This window comes from Herpailurus yagouaroundi, unplaced genomic scaffold (assembly GCF_014898765.1).
Source record: "Herpailurus yagouaroundi ecotype Mexico unplaced genomic scaffold, PumYag 197, whole genome shotgun sequence".
NCBI classification, from domain to species: domain Eukaryota; kingdom Metazoa; phylum Chordata; class Mammalia; order Carnivora; family Felidae; genus Herpailurus; species Herpailurus yagouaroundi.
Window position 1 is genome coordinate 1,466,646 of NW_024412428.1, and position 17,541 is coordinate 1,484,186.

At 48.4% G+C, this 17,541-nt stretch overlaps 1 long non-coding RNA gene across 1 annotated transcript in view; it reads right to left on the bottom strand.

Annotated features, from left to right (window-relative positions):
- The window catches only part of LOC121012659 (uncharacterized), a 22,968-nt gene extending 18,380 nt beyond the window's left edge, over nucleotides 1–4,588 (bottom strand). Inside the window, exons 1-2 of the long non-coding RNA XR_005782206.1 lie at nucleotides 4,407–4,588; nucleotides 2,865–2,990 (exon numbers count right to left, since the gene is read on the bottom strand). This is a non-coding gene — a long non-coding RNA (uncharacterized LOC121012659). The remainder of the gene's footprint in view (nucleotides 1–2,864; nucleotides 2,991–4,406) is intronic.
- Nucleotides 4,589–17,541: the final 12,953 nt, after the last annotated feature.

The following is a 17,541-nucleotide window of genomic DNA, read 5'->3' on the forward strand; positions in this document are numbered from 1 at the left end:
AGAGATTAGAGTGGAAGAGAGCCAAAGCATAAGAGACTCTTAAAAACTGAGAACAAACTGAGGGTTGATGGGGGGTGGGGGAGAGGGGAAAGTGGGAGCTGGGCATTGAGGAGGGCACCCGTTGGGAAGAGCACTGGGTGTTGTATGGAAACCAATTTGACAATAAACTTCATATATTGAAAAAAAAACAACAAAAAAACCCCAAAATAACAAATTTCAGTGAGATGTACTATTTCAGCAGTTTTGATTAAAAATAGTAATTTTCTCTTAGTTTTTCAAGACTTTCACTTTCAGTCATAGCACTGTCCTCAACTGGTGTCGCTCCGAGCACGCACGCACATCGAGGCCGGTGGAAGTAGATGGAGGCCGGTTTGCCAATGTGCAAGATATTCCAGTGGTTCTTAGTACAAGTGAATAACAGCTGCCATGTCCCCGGCTTAAACAGGTAGAGCTCAGAGGTGAGGGGGAACAGCGTTCTGAGAGGACAGGAAGAAGACGAGGACGACGTCCACCCACGTCCCTTCTTGAGTAGGAGGCACCTGGAAGTCCTACACTTTCAGAGACTGTATTGTTTTATGTTACGGTTCAATAGCTGGAAATGCTTTTCTCTGGGGACGCTGGCTATATTTGGTTCACGGTATTGCTTTGCAGGCATTTCTTCCCAATTTCTTTTATTAGTTAAGTAGACTGGTTAAGACCAAGCATTTTACAGGAACAGATTTCCTTGACAATTTATTTAAAAAGGAGTTGGGGAGGTCAGCTTGTAGTCAGGCTAGATGGGACACATGTGTCAGTTAAAACCCATCAAGAAGCTAAGGATAAAACCACACAAATCAGCAGCCTTGTCTGATGGCAAAAATTACTCCACTCACGGTGAGGAGACTATAATTTTCATTTCAAGTCAATTACCAACCAGCAAGACATTGGGGATATCTTTTAAATTCCTTAAGTCGCATTGATTCATCTATAAAATGGAGGGTGGGACTATGTGATCTCTTAAGGTCCTCTCCTGCTCTAAAATCTTATGGTGTAATGAATCCAGAGACCCACTGGACCTCCCAGCCTCTGGCCCCAGTCACTCATGCAGGCTTCTATGTAAGTCCATGCGATTTGGCTGCCCTCCACCACTCAGATCACTTCAAACAGGAGTCACTAACAGCCCCGCAACAAACGGTCCTCCCATCTCCCCTTCCCTGACCTCCCTCGTTCCTCCCATCTCCCCCTCCCTGACATCCCCAATGTAGTTTTCCTGCTTGCTCTGCATTTAAGGGCACCAGGAGGTCAGGATTTTCAGTCCTCACTGTTTACCCTCCAGTCCTCTGAGAGCAGAGTGTGGGCGAGCCCAGTAATGCTTGAGGTTCAGATTCTGTGGAGTAGAGTGCAAAGAGCAGGAATAAACAGACACAGAGTGTGGCTCCACCTTTAACCAGCTCTCAGACGTGTTAAGTGCGGTAATGAGCACAAAGGACCGGGATCTGACACAGAAATATAACCAATCCCTTTCAAGTACAATTAAAAAAAATTTTTTTTAACGTTTATGTATTTTTGAGAGAGAGAGAGGGAGACTGAGTGTCAATGGGGAAGGGGCAGAGAGAGAGGGAGACACAGAATATGAAACAGGCTCCGGGCTCTGAGCTGTCTGCACAGAGCCCGACGCGGGGCTCGAACTCACAGACCGCGAGATCATGGCCTGAGCCGAAGTCGGACGTTCAACCGACTGAGCCGCCCAGGCGCCCCAAGCACAATTTTTAAAGCATTTCTCATACTGTGAAACCCTCCTTGGCCTTCTCCCCTCCTCCTCCCACACCAAGCAGAGAGCCCACCCTACCTGGCAGACGTCCGATTCCCTACAGGACCACTGGCTAAGCCTGCTGGCGTCAACAAACTGGAAGCGGGCTGGATTACCGTGTAGATGAGAGCAAGGAATCCTATCCACCTGGGCCAAACACAGAAAAGCCCAAAGTATATAAATTTGCTAAGGGGGTGCCGAGTTGACTCAAAAACAAGCACACACCAACATCTCGTCCAGACACAAGGGATGAAGTCAAGACTCAGGACTAGATGTCACTGAAAAGGAAGCAGGGCAGAATCAAGGTGGGAGGGGGAGGAGGGGGTCCCTAAGTTAGGCGGATCAATAAGGATCCATCTGACCTCTCTTACAATTCAATGGACATCCTTAAAAAGTTCATCTTCAGCAAAGAGTAAAAACAAAGTAAAAGAAAAAGCAAAGAAAAAAGAGGCAAAGGACGTAAAAATCCAATTCAAAAGGCTGACACTTTAAAAAATCAACTTCTCTACGATATAATTTACATACAACAAAATGCACCTATTTAAGCGCAATTAAAATAAGAAACATTTCCACCATTGGTTCCATAAGGAACCCAAAAAAGTTCCTTATTCCCCATCTTTTGTTGAAACCTCTCCTTACCCTCAACCCCAGGCAACCACCGATCTGTTTTCTGTCCCTTAGAGATTAGAATGCCTTTTTAAGAAGAATTTCTTACAAATAAAATCAAATGCTGGGACCCCTGGGTGGCTCAGTCGGTTGAGCGTCGATCTCTTGATTTCCAGCTCAGGTTGTGATCTCGCTGTCATGGGATCGAGCCCCGTGTCCGGCTCCGTGCTGAGCATAGAGCCTGCTTGGGATTCTCTCTCTCTCTGCCCCTCCCCCCGCCCCGTGTGTCTCTCTCTCTCAAAATAAATAACTTAAAATTTAAAAACAAAAAAAATGATATCAAATGCTATGTACTTTTCTGTTTCTGTTTTTTCATTCTGCAAAATATTTTTGAGATTCGTCCATGTTGTTGCACGTAGCTGAGTATATTCCATTGTATACATATACCACAAGTTGTTGACCTACTCACCTGTGAATAAATATTTGGGGTCTTTCTAATTTGGGGCTGTGAACGTCTGTGCACAAGTCTTTGTGTGGACAAATGTTTTCATTTCTCTTGGGTGCATACTGAGCAGCAGAGTTCTGACACGCAAACCTGGTAAGAGATTGCCAAACTGGTTTCCGAAGTTGTTGTACCCTTTTACACTCCCACCGGCAGTGTATTCAAATTACAGTTGCTCTACATCATTGCCATTACTCGGTATTGTCCTTTCAGTTCTAGTCATTTTAATGTGTGTGTAGTCATTTTTATTTGCTTTTTCCTGAGAATAATAATGCAGAGTGTCTTCATGTGGTTACATTTTTTTTGCACTTTTTTTTTTGCAAAATCCTTTGTTCTGTTTGAGCTGTTTATCTTGCCCAGCTCTCTTAGAAGTACTAGTATTTTGTCCATCAACTTCCTTAAATGTTCCACGTAGATCATCGTATCATTGGCAAATAATTACAATTTGGATCCTCTGTTCTGATATGCACACATCAGTTATTTTTCTTATTGTATTGCATTAGCTATTCCAGTAAAATGTACTATAGAGAAATTATAAGCATATTCATCTTGTTTCTGACTATAATGAAAATTTTGCACTGTTTCACCATTAAGTATGATGCTTTTGAATTTTTTTTTTCAACGTTTTATTTATTTTTGGGACAGAGAGAGACAGAGCATGAACGGGGGAGGGGCAGAGAGAGAGGGAGACACAGAATCGGAAACAGGCTCCAGGCTCCGAGCCGTCAGCCCAGAGCCCGACGCGGGGCTCGAACTCACGGACCGCGAGATTGTGACCTGGCTGAAGTCGGACGCTTAACCGACTGCGCCACCCAGGCGCCCCAGTATGATGCTTTTGTATGTTTCTGATAGCTATACTTTATTCAATTAATAAGAAATCTTCCTTCTGTTGATAATCTCATAAGTGTAGCAAAATGCTTTTAATGCAAGCAAGGCTATAAATTTCTTTCTGAATACAATGCTGCACATTTTTTTTCTTTTAAAGTTTACTGATGTACTTTGAGAGGGGGTGGGATGGGGAAGGGCAGAGAGAGAGGGAGAGAGAGAATCCCAAGCAGGCTCCGTGCCATCACCACTCAATGCCACAAACCATGAGACCATGACCTGAGCCGAAATCGAGAGTTAGTTGCTTAACCGACTGAGCCACCCAGATGCCCCCAGACATTTCTAGAGATATATTTTTACCTAGAAAATAAATGTGATGCTTTAATAAGATCACATGACTATGGAATGTGATGTTATTAATTTGATTTAAACATAAAGAAGTGTCAGTTTAGACACAACTTCTTCTGGTCACGTGTTACAAAGAGTAAAGAAGCAAAAGACCCCAGATCTACCGGCTACAGACCTAGAAGGGGAGGGAATGAGGAGGATACATTTTAACTGGCTTCCCGAAGAAAGGGCCCTTGTAAGAGAAAGCGACAAAAGTAATGAGGCCCAAGTGTGCGAGGCCAACCAGATTTCAGATTGCACTTGGCGACAGCAATGGCTGTAACGGGCTAGTCTCACCTGAGAGACTGCGATACCGTGAACTTCCCGACTTCTTGCAAGTGCACGGCGACACGCGGCCCGTGGCAGGCGGCTGCGGAGACGTCGTGGACCCGCCGGGGCAGCCGGGCAGCCCGTGCAGGTGGCCGGGCAAACAGGCGCACTCGCACCAGCACCCGGAGAGCCCTCGCACCGCGACCGCGTCGCTCTTCCGCCTTGTAGCCCCTCGGCGCTTCCGGAAGCTTCCGCCCCAACAGCCGAGGCTCCTCACCAGCCAATCGCCTTTACCCAACGAGACTAAGGGAGCCCTCCTCCACCGCCCCCACCGCCCCTTGCCGGTGAAGCATCAGGAGTCACTGCGCCATTTGCAGACAAGCTACGGAGATCCCAGGAGTGGCGCGAAGCTGGGTTCGTGCCCCTGTGAGCATCTTATGTTGTCTGTGCCGTTTTCTGAGTCTGCAAGTATCTTTCCGAGACCCCCGGACCCTGCCATCTTGGCAGACTGACATTGTACAAGTGAGCAGATATGATCCTTTTAGGTTCTTTTTTTTTTGTTTTCAGAAAGAGAGAGAGAGAGAGAGAGAGAGAGAGAGAGAGAGAGAGAGAGAGCGCCAGCCAGGGAGAGTGGCAGAAGGAGAGAGAGAGAAAAAAAATTTTTTTAAACTTTTTTTAATGGTTATTTATTTTTGAGAGAGAGACAGTGTGAACCAGGGAGGGGCAGAGAGAGAGAGGGAGACCCAGAATCCGGAGGGGCAGAGAGAGAGAGGGAGACCCAGAATCCGGAGCAGGCTCCAGGCTCCGAGCCGTCAGCACAGAGCCCCACGCGGGGCTCGAACTCAAGAACCGTGAGGTCATGACCTGAGCTGAAGTCGGACGCTCAACCGACTGACCCCGCCGGGCGCCCCAAGAGAGAGAAAGTCTTAAGCAGGCTCACGCCAGCATGGAGCCCATCGCAGAGCTCGATCCCTCGACCGGGAGATCGTGACCTGAGCTGAAATCAAGAGTTGGACACTCAAGCAACTGAGCCAGCCAAGCGCCCCAGCGGATCTTTCTGTTCCACGCCATGATGTCAAAGCCAATAAAAGGTCAAAACCAAGCTCCCCAGGCTGTATCTCGCAAAACTGCTCTCACACAAATACGAAAAGCAGCTCCCCCACGACCCTCATGCCAAACACACATCACTTACACACACTCGCTAAGTGCCAGGCCCTGTGGCACATGCTTCACCAATACCAGGTGGTCCCATTCAGGCCTCTGGGGTGCTGTGATTCCCCCTCTGTCACAGATGAGGACGAGGCTGGGAGGGGCTCACTAGCTTCCCCCAAGGTCACACACCGGCAGGTGACTGAACCATGAGCAAATCCAGGCCGTGGGCCTCGGAGTCTCTGCTCTTAATCACTACAGGATACTTCCTTTTATCCAAAAGTAAAAGGGAAAAAATGTCACCAGGTAGGGATGTACTTAAAACCAAACAATGCATCATCCCTCCGGGCTGCAAAGTGAATCCTCAGCACATCCTGAGCAACTTGCATAGCAGCACTGGATGGGGACGGGTCACTGTCGGGATACAATCAGAACGTTTACATAGAGGGGCGCCTGGGGGGCTCAGTCGGTTGAGCGTCTGACTTCGGCTCCGGTCGTGACCTCACGGTTCGTGAGTTCGAGCCCCGCCTGGGGCTCTGTGCTGACGGCTCGGAGCCTGGAGCCTGCTTCGGATTCTGGGTCTTCTTCTGTCTCTGCCCCTCCCCCATGCTCTCTCTCTCTTTTTCTTTTTTTTTTTTTTTTTTAACATGTATTTATTTTTGAGACAGAGAGAGACAGAGCATGAACAGGGGAGGGTCAGAGAGAGGGAGACACAGAATCTGAAATGGGCTCCAGGCTCTGAGCTGTCAGCAAAGAGCCTGACCAGGGGCTCGAATTCACTGACGGCGAGATCATGACCCGAGCCGAAGTCGGAGGCTCAACCGACTGAGCCCCCCAGGCGCCCCCCTCTCTCTCTCTCTTTCAAAAATAAATGAACATTAAAAAAAATTTTTAATTAAAAAAAAAAAAAGATCAGTTACATGGAAGAGCAGCCAGCAGCCCACACTGTGGTTGGAAGCGGTTGACCCCGTTCTTCCGAAAACGCCCACTGCCCGCTGGTGTAGGGGTCAGGGATAGTGGCCCCGGGTGGGTCGCGCGTGACGCCAAATTCGTTGTCAGCAAGAGCCACGGTTGAGACCGCGGGGAAGCGGGGAGGCACCGCAGCCGGAGCCCGAGGCGAGACGCAGCTGTTCGGGGGCCCCCGCGCGGCGAGGGCACGTTGGATCTTGCCCTTGGATGTCGCGGGACCGGGCGCGGGAGCCAGAGCCCCCAGGCCGGGGGGGGGGGGGGGGGGGGAACGTGCGTCGGATCCCGAGCGCGGGTCGAAGGAGCCTTGCCACCCACGAGGGGCAGCGGCCGCGGCACCACCGCCCCGAGGCCCCAGGACCCTCGGGCCCCGCTCGGGCCTCCGCCGGCACGTAAACCCTCAGCAGGTTCTCCCGCGGTCGCCGATCCCGGCTGGACACCTAGAGGAGGCGAGCGGGAGCCGGGGACTGGGGGGACCGGGCCGGGGCCCCTGCAGCAGCCCCCGGGGAAGGAGGCGGGCAACCTCTGTCACATGGTCTGTGGCAGCTCTTGTCCAAAATGTCTCTCCCTTCCGTCTCCCCAGTGACGGTGTGAGTCGTGGGCATCCCAGCACACGCTTGGAAAAACTGCGTTTCAAAGAGGGCGGGTAATGGGCCCAAATTGGCACAAGCGGGAGTGCTGCAGCTGCCCTTGAAACCCAGGACGCTGAAGGCCACACACAAACCTTCCCCTTGTGTCCTCCTGTCCAGGTGAGTGTGGATGGAGGCGGCACCTGCTGTCTACACTAGCTCAGAAACCGGGGAGTTTCCTAACCAAGGCCACCGCTTTCTTTCTTCCACTCCACGCATTGTTGAACGGCTTTTCCTTTTCACACGACCGACGTAACCACCAGTCTCAAATGACCTCTCGATAGGAATCGTAAGCAGGTATGTTTTTTCGAGCTCATTCAAGTCGACGCAAATGGTGTTGGCAGAATGAAGAGTGGGAGCAAAATTTAAATGACTGGAAATGTGTCGGTATCATCTGGATTGGAGAGCGAAAGTCTGGGGATTCGGCATGGGCTTTATTCGGACTAAGGGTCTGAAAAGTGCCACACTCGGCATTGCCTGTCACTGCCGTGTCACTCAACTCAGCCCTGACCCGCTGGGACTGACCCCCACCCCGGGAAGGGGGATGACTCGCTCAGCTTCCTCTCTGGGAAGCGGTGCCCGGGACCCAGAGCCACTCCCTGGGGGCCGAGCCCTCCCTCCGTTCTCAGCTTTGCCTTGACTCTGTGGCAGGCCACCCGGAGCCACCTGGACTGGAGTCAAGACAGCCTAATGATGCCAAACCTCTGTAATTACTACTTGTCCGTTTTACCTGCCCTTTTAAGCACGGTCCAAGAAACTAGGACATCTTTTGTAGTGAATTCAAAACTAAAACATAACCTCTTGGAAATTCCCATTGGAGGCCATTCTATTTATAAGGTTCTGATGACATCATGGCCTCAGCAATGACAGGTCCTGTGCCCATGAAATTTGGAACGTGGACCAAGTTTTGGGGATTTTCTACGCTGCTCCCAGTACAAGACTAACTCAAGATGTACCTGAAATAACCACCTTAGCTTTATATTTATTTTCCCATATGTTCTAAAATGTATTGGTCAGGGCCAATTTGTTGTCATTCATTCATTCATACAGTTTCAGCCAACGCTTGTTGAGTGTTAAACTCAGGCACAAGCTGGGCCTTGAGACACAAGGGAAAAAACACACACCCTACTGTCTGGAAGAAAGAAAGAAAAGAAATAACACTGGTTAAGTGCGAGTCAACTCTGTGCACTGAGTTACAATGACAGATGTGGTAACAAATAATGGAAATAGAATTAAAAAAAATTTGTTAGCATTTATTCATTTTTAAGAGGCAGAGAGAGACAGAGCACGAGTGGGAGAGGGCAGAGAGAGAAGGAGACACAGAATCTGAAACGGGCTCCAGGCTCTGAGCTGTCAGCACAGAGCCCGACAAGGGACTCGAACCCATGAACCGTGAGATCATGACCTGAGCCAAAGTCAGAGGCTTAACCAACTGAGTCACCCAGGTGCCCCTGAAATTGAGTTAATAGAATAGAATAGAATAGAATAGAATAGAATAGAATAGAATTTTGGAGAGTGGTCACTCAAGATCCTATGGGTGCATGGGGGAAACGAGGTGTCCTTCCGATGGAGGTGGCCAGCTGGCACCTGCAAATGTAGGCAACACGTTATCTTTTCTAACTCTGTTCTTCTTCCGTGTGTTCCGATACTGTTCTTTCCTCCGCCACACAGGCATCTCTTGGGCGTGAGGGGACTGTTAGCACAGACGATAAACAATTGACCTAACTCCCAAGTAGAGTCTCAGTTTACTCAGTTAGCCTTGTTTTGCTTGTTTATCTAAAAATTTCTTTATTTCTTGAGTGGTTAATGTACTTACATGATTCATGTTAGCAGGCGTTTGGCAGAAGTTGATTCCCACCCTCGGGGATGACTTTGGGGGGGGTTCGGGACGTTAGTGGAGGCAGTCGCTGCTGATGTGGTGGGAACAGCGAGAGAACCAGGACCAGAAGTGGGGCCTGAAGGTGGACGGCGTTGCCGGGATCTCGTGACAGGACGCGAACGGGTGAGGACTGCTCCTCACGGCTGAGCAGAGAACGTGGTTTCTCGAGCTGGAATCCACTCCCGCTGACGATGCTATGAAGGTTGTTGAAGTGACCACATGGGATTTGGAATATTACACACACTTAGTAGTTAAAGAAGGGGCAGGGTTTGAAAGGATGGACTCCAAGTTTGAGAGCAGTTCTACTGTGGGTGAAATGCTCTCAAACAGTGTCGCGTGCACGGGGAAGTCATTCACGAAAGGAAGTCAGTCGATGCGGCAAACTTCACTGTTGTGCTATTTCAAGAAATTGCCGCGGCCACCCCAGCCCTCAACACCCACCACCCTGATCGGTCAGCAGCCATCAACATCGAGGCCGGACCCTCCAGCACACAAAAAATGTCACTTGCTGAAAGCTCACATGATGATTATTAGCACTTCTTAGCGATACAGTAATTTTAGGTTAAGGTACAGGGAGCCTGGCTGGATCAGTCGGAAGAATCCCTGTCTGTTGGTCTCAGGGCCGCGAGTTCAAGCCCCACGCTGGGGGTAGAGATTACTTAGATAAATAAATTTAAAACTTAAATTAGGGGCGCCTGCGTGGCTCAGTCGGTTAAGTGTCTGACTTCGGCTCAGGTCATGATCTCAGTTTGTGGGTTCGAGCCCCGCATCGGGCTCTGTGCTGACAGCTCGGAGCCTGGAGCCTGCTTCGGACTCTGTGTCTCCCTCTCTCTCTGCCCTTCCCCTGCTTGCACTCTTTCTCTCTCTGTCTCTCTCAAAAACAAATAAGCATTAAAAAAATTAAATTAAATTAATGTACATATACTTTTTTTTTTAGACATAATAACAGTTAAGACTACAGTAAACATAACTTGTATATACACTGAGAAACCAAAAAATAATTTGACTTGCTTTGTTGTGATATTCACTTTATTTTAGTGGTCTGGAACTGAACCTGTAATATCTCTGAGGTATGCTTGTATATTTACTTGTTCATCACCGTTTCTTTTTTCAAAAGACTATAAACTTCACTGGGTCAGATTTTTTTTTTCTGGTTTGTTGAACAGCCTCAGCTGTACAGATCTGCAAATACAGTAAATGTTCATTAATATTTATTGAATAGATGCACTAAATTTTCATTTTATTTTTCTGTAAGAATTTTCATCTCTTACGAATTTTTCATAGTTCAAATATTAGCCCTTTATGAATATGCTGTAAATATTTTCTTAGAATATCGGTCTACAGTTTTCTTTATGAATTTTCTTACACTATTGATAACATATTTTGCACACTGTATTATAGACTTTTCCAACTTGTGACTATAGACGTTTTTGCATATCTTTAAAAAATCCTTTGAAATCAGGACTACCGGGCTGTAGAAGCAGAAATCTGCTATGTCTGGGCACGTCTTGTGACCTGGAAGAACGTGCTAGATGATTTGTATGAGAGAGAAGGTCCCTCCTGGGAAACAAGGAATTCTGGGGGTGCTGGCTGGCTCAGTCTGTAGAACACGCAACTCCCGATCGTGAGTTTGAGCCCTACGTTGGGCATAGAGATTACTGAAGTAAATAAAACTTAAAAACGAAACAAGGAATTCTGAGGAGAGGAGCCACGTCCAAGGAGCTCGATTTACTGGTTTCCACCCATTCTAAGACATGCTTTTGTTTTTTTCTTTTCACAGTTTCCCACTCTGGACCAGGCTGTATCTTAGAATCGATGGCACCTTCCAATTACAGTTGGCAGGGTTTTTCCCCCTTTTAATAGCACATAGAATAACAACGTGCCTCACAACTGGTAAGTCTCAGATTTGGTGAGATTCAAAAAGACTTGGTCACCTAAGGAGAGTGCGGTTGAGATCACAGCAGGGTCCACAGCATGCAGTCCTCCCCTCCCAGCTGTCGCTTGGCTGGTCTCCCTGGACTCGTTTTTAATTCAGTGGAGAACGGGAACAGTTAAGAGGGAAAATGGAGGAGGTGCTCCGAGTACGAGGGGACGACCGGCACACGAGGGGGACTGGATTCCCTTATGAGGACGTGACACTCTGGGGGTGGGGGGTCAGGCTGCACCTTGGCCTGCAGGTGTTCAGGGGCATCGGTAGCACTTGGCCAAGCAGACCTTCTCTGGAAAGACTTGGGAGATCGCAAATGGTCCCGGGTTCCACCGACATCTCTCTCCCTCCCTGGGTCAGATTTGAACCTCCGGGGTGCGGGTGGGGGCGTGGGGGAGGTTGGCTATGGACTTCAGTTACAGTCGGGAGAAAATGAGGAGATGGGTTAGAGCTCAAGGAGGATCAACCTTCCCCTAAAGTGTATTCACTGGAGATTATTCAGGGCTTCAGGCACGGTGGGGGGAGTCTCCTCAGACCTACGAGGAACTCCAGCTGCTTCTGCTGGCAAGAAATAATCAGCGGGGTTTGAGAGTATTCACCTCCATCCAAATGCACCCAAATGCCCTCATTACAGTGCACGGGGTACCTCCCTTTTCCTGTCAGGTCCCTCAAATTCATAGACCATTGGGCAAGACTGTGGATGCAACGTGTGTTGTAATTCTGAAATCCACAGGTTTGACCTTTGGGCCTTTCGGGGCCCTGCAGCCCGAAAATACAAGAGTTTCTTTTAGAGCCATTACTGAAAATCTCTGCTTTTCTGACTCTGCATGAAGTTGGAAGTTTTCTTTTGATAAGCATTCCACGCAGCCACTCTGCAGGCCTTATGAGCAGCATTCCTGGCCCTGCGCCCTCGCAGTGGCCACTGGCCCTCAAAGCATCACCTTCGTCCCTGGCGCCCGCAGATATAGACTCAAGCAACTGTGTGGTCCGGGTGTTCTGCACCTGCAGGGGCCCATTTCCACTGCCGCCCGACCCATTCAGCTTAGACAATGAATCCCAGACCCCCACCTTTGCGGGTCATTTCCTGGAGCCACTTCTGACGCCAAATAGTTCATCAGTCAGGGTTCTATCGAAAAAACAGAAGCCATTCCAGATATTTTAAGCAGAAAGGAATTTAATTTGTGGAATCAGATACTTAAAAAAAAAAACTGATGGAAGTTCTAAAAGAACAAAAGTCAAGGGAAGCAGGCATCAGTTTCCAAATTCATCATGCGAGCTGTGGGGCAGAGACTTAGGAATCTGTTGCCATTTGTTTCCTGATCGAGAACCTCCGCCAACGGTCAGACACCTGGAAGCAGGGGGCCTCACAAGGGAGCCTGGTGGCTGTGCAGAGCCTTGGCTGTTCTAGGGTCCACACATCAGCCCACTACGTCTGTGCCTCGTTGCCTTTCAAATAATGCACGAGTGCCCGTCGTGGGCAAAATGTAAATCCTAGAACCCTGAAGGCAAGGGTTTTGGGGAAATATAGTTCTTTCCATGGAAGGCGGCGGTGATAAACAGGGTTGAAGATTTAAAAAAAGAGGGAGAGAAAGCCTCACTATGTCTAGCACACCCCATAAAAATAACCTTTTTTGTAATCAGGAATTCACCTCTCTTAATTAGACTCTTCCTGTGGAAGGCTCCTGCCCTGGCCATGACCAGAGTTTCTCAATGACTGACCCTCAGGCCAACTGCATCGGGTCAACCCGGGAGTTCCCTGGGCCCCACCCCAAACCTACTCTCTGGAGGCGAACTTTCTGGAACACTTAAGTACATTTACTACTAACGTTAGGGGCGGTCCATGTTGCCTTCTGGGAGGCTTTTCTTTTCCTCCTAGCTATGAAGCTAGCTAAGTTTTAGAAAGCCCACAGAACTCAATGAGCATGTCCAGGTCCCAAGAGCACTCTCTTCAGCCAGAGGGGGCACTGACTCTGCTCAGAGTGGCAGCTTGTGTTGTCAGAAGCAGGTGGGGACCTTCCACCCACTGGAGGCATCTGAGACTGGCCCAGCCTCCCTGTAAGCCCCAGTGCGTGTGTCCAAGTACAAAACAGGAAGCTGCCTTTGTCCTAAAGAATGACAAGTAGTCCACTGTAGGCTTCCAGCTAATCATCCCCAATCATTACCCTCGGTAGAAATGACACATTTATAGTTACATACCTTTATACCTTAGCAGAGAATAAAATTACGCTGAGTTACAAATCAGATGGACATTAAAATTCTAAAGATGATGGGTACAAAGACAAATATACCATTATAAATGCTCGAGACTTAACTATTTTTTCTTTTTAAGGACAGGCAATTAAAAATTAAATTGGTAAAGAACAACAACAACAAAAGAACAGAGGCAAGTTATCTTGCCCACCAAAATAGTTGGAGCAAAAACGGGATCTGGTCTTAAAAATTCTTTGAACTTAGGGGCCTGGGTGGCTCAGTCAGTAAAGTGTCTGACTTCAGCTCAGGTCATGATCTCATGGCTTGTGAGTTCGAGCCCCGCGTCGGGCTCTGTGCTGACGGCGTTATGCCCAGAATTCGTGATCCCCAAAGACCACCAGGGAGCCGAGTCCGATGCAAAAGCAAAGAGCCTTTATTCGAGCTAGCTCGAGCTCAATCACCTACCTGCACCGACGCAGCAGTGAGATGCCGGAGAGAGAGAGAGAGTTTAAAAAGCACAAAGGTTTTATAGGGATCATGGCCTTAGCCGATTGGCTGGGGAAGGGTCATGGCCTCAGCTGATTGGCTAGGGAAGGGTCGTGGCCTCAGCTGATTGGCTGCCAAAGTGTGGTCCCAGATCTGCAATTATCAACATCACCTGAAACTTGTTAAAAATGCAAATGTTGGGCCTGGTGGTCATAGACCCACTGAATCAGAAACTCTGGGGGTGGGGCTCAGCAATCTGTGTTTGAACAAGTCTTCCAGGAGATTCTGATGCACCTGAAGTGTAAGAACCACTGTGTCTGAGGGTCTCTAACATGTTTGGCCTCAGTGTATACAGAACGTTTCTCACTGGTCACCTATGAACCATTGGCTGTCAGCCTTGCCGTGCTATATAAATACCTAGCACCAAACACCATCCCCAGAGACTCTGATGAGTTGGTTTGGGGAGGGGTAAAATGCTCCCAGGTCATTCTAAGCCTGGACAGGGTTGAGGGCTCCTGCCTCTGGCCCCTCCCTGAGAGAAGCCCTCCCTCTTCCACTCACACTTTCCACGCCTCTCACACTCCCCTTCCTCCCACCTCAGACTTCGGAAGAATGCATCAATCGGTAGCCTGCTTTCTTAGAAAACATAAGTTACTCAAGGGGAGGAGGCGTGGTCTGAGGTTTGAGCGGGAACCTCTTTCTGCGGCCATGTCGGGGACATAGTCACTAGTCAGCCGGCCTAGGTCTGCTCTTTCAACAGCTCAGAGCCTGGAGCCAACTTCAGGTTCTGTGTCCACCTCTCTCTCTGCCTGCCTCTCGCTCTCTCTCTCTCTCTCTCTCAAAAATTAATAAACATTAAAAAGATTAAAAAAATCTTTGAACTTAGAACTGTACAAATGACAAAGAAGGGGTGTCTGACACATTGGTAGCCTTGTACAGAGATGCCCCAGCCTCTTGAATTTCAAAGCTCATGCGCTTTTTTTGCTTGTTTGCTTCCCATGTGACCCTAATGTGTAGCCGGGATTAGAAACTTCCGGTTTAGAGGTTTGAAAAAATACCACCTAAATGTAACACGCCAAGTCACCATTGTTGAAGTGATACGGAGTCCCCATTGTTTTCACAGCACGTCTCCACCGTCACAGCACTGCCGACAGCCCTCTGCTGTTTCCTGTCCCACAACGGTGTCTTCCTGGACCCGTGCCAGGGACCGTTGTCTTCACCTGGCCTGTAACCGCCTCCCTGCTTGCCGCCTTTCCGTAGCCTGGGATCTTGGCTGATCCCCGCTCCTGAAAGGCGGCGACTTTCCCTGGATGAAACCAGGAGTGCCCACTAGTTACCGTCTTCTCTCTTGGCCGCCATCTGGAAATGTCTTCCGACAAGCCTACCCGTTTGCTTTTCCTCTTTTCCCGGCTGAGACCTTAGGGTTTTGAAAGAAACCGATTAAAATATATATTCTCAGGAACCCGAATTGGTTGCCAAGAATGCTGAGTCACACCCCCGATGAGGAGGATTTTCAGCAGGAAGAAATTTGCTCCTTCGCGTGACTTCCTGTAACAGAAAACGTGACCGTTGCAGTAGGTGAGCAAATGCTTCCATTTTGAATAAGTTATGCCTCGATTCCGTACCACCTCATATTTTAAAATATGTTGTAACGTTTAGTCTTGGAACAAGACAGTGTCACAACCGTCAGGGTGATATTTGTGATGTGGGAACGAACAAGAACACCCAAAGCTATCTTCTTTCTTGTTGAGAACAAAAAATACAAAGTGGGTGAATGACTCAGGTGGCCGGTGAGTAATGCCTGGCCTGGAGTGGTCGTTGCCATCCTTTCAATGTCCCAGGGGCACATTTGGTGCAGACACTGCATTTTTGGCGGTCCTGTGGCTGAAGACCCTTTCTCTATTTCCCTCCATCAGAGGCTACCAGGATCCGTTAGAGGCACTGCCCTGGACACTGGTCTGGGGCTGTAGGTGGCGTGGAGGCGGGCCCGCGGGGTCCACTCTGCTGGCAGCCGGTGTTCCTCCACACTAGTTCTGGGACATGGTCCCGCCTCTTCTGCCCACCGCCCGCCTCGCTGGGCAGCTGCCCATATTCCAGACCTGACTCATCAGGCTTCTTGGTGGTCCTGCGAGTTTTCCAACTTCTTCTCGGTCAATTCCTTTTCTTAGCGTGGCTGGAGTCTTTTTACTCGCAGGAGAGCCCCAACCACTACAGTTTCCTATTCCAATGAAAATAAAACTCAAACTCCTGCCGTGGCCTCCAACGGGTGAGTCGGTTCCCTGCCCACCTCTCAGCCTCATCTGATTCCTGTCTCTGCTCCGTCCTCCCTACTCCATCCTGGCTCTTTTCGGTCTCCAGTACACTCTGTCTGAGGCACCCCAGCTCCATCCCCGAGCTCTTCTGCCGGGAACCCTCATTTCCCAGGTCTGCTCCCTTTGCCGCAACCAGTAGAATTTCCGAGCGCTTTGCCCTATTTGTTTCCGTGTGAAGGCACCATGATCTAAAATCCTGTGTGTGTGTGTGTGTGTGTGTGTGTGTGTGTGTGTGTGTGTCTTTGTGGTGTCTTTGTTGTTCTTCACTTCTTTTCTGTCTCCTCTACCCTAAGGTCCTCGTGGACAGGGAATTCATCCTTCTTCACTACTCTGTGCTTAGCACCTACGATGGTAGTAGGCATGTCATAGGAGAAGGTGCTTAGTAAATAGCTGTTTAAATAAATGAGTCGGTTTCCAGTGTCACAGTACTTTTCTTTGAGCTTCACAATAATCTCGTGAGGTAAATGTATGCTTTATCGTATCCATTTCTCAGGGAGGCCATGAGGCTTGCCCTCAGTCGGCAAGTAACAGGGAAGAACATGGCTCATATTAGTTTCGATTTCATTCCTTTTAAAAACCTTATGGAAAAATCTGATATTCTTCACACCATACCACACTTGATAAACATTAAAAAAAAAAGCATCGTAAAAAAGATATTACTTTTTCCTTCAAAATAGAAACTTCTTAGCAAAATACCTAAGCACCAAATCCTCTCTTCACAATGTCCATGAAAACAATGCCAACTGTTCAAGCCATATGTTTTGGGACCTGCCCATTCATTAGATTAAAATAATGGCAGGGGCGCCTGGGTGGCTCAGTCGGTTAAGCGTCTGACTTCAGCTCAGGTCATGATCTCATGGTCCGTGAGTTCGAGCCCCGCATTGGGCTCCATGCTGACAGCTCAGAGCCTGGAGCCAGCTTCGGATTCTGTGTCTCCTTCTCTCTCTGCCCCTCCCCCGCTCACGCTCTGTCTCTCTCTATCAAAAAATGAATAAACGTTAAAAAAATAAATAAATAAAATAAAATAATGGGAGCAGATATGGAAAAAAGTAAAGGGATTTGAAAATGAAGGGCAGGACCAACATGGCTTGCTGATAGGTTGGATACAGAAGATGAGAGGCATCCAGGCTATACTAACTAGGTTGCCTGTTTCATGACAGTAATTTGGGACCGTTTTCTGAACCACAGCTTGGCCTGCTCCTGATCTCTGTTTGTTTGTTTGTTTGTTCATGACAGTAGATAAATTCTGAAGACTATCAAAACTCTCTGCTCTGCCTCTGTGATCCTAATATTTGTAGTGTAGGAGAGATCTTACATCAAATATTTCATTGATAACACAGATACATGGAGGTTTTATATCAAAGGAACATTTTTGCCTGACAACTTCAGATTTTAATGGTGGTGGTAGTATTGACCTAATTTTTAAATTGAATGCCACTTAATAAAATGCAGATACTGAGGCACCTGGGTGACTCAGTTGGTTGAGGGGCCAATTTTGGCTCAGGTCATGATCTCCTGGTACATGGGTTTGAGTCCAGCATTGGGCTTTGTACTGACAGCTCAGGGCCTGGAGCCTGCTTCAGATTCTGTGTCTCCTTCTCTCTCTGCCCTCCCCCCCCCCCCA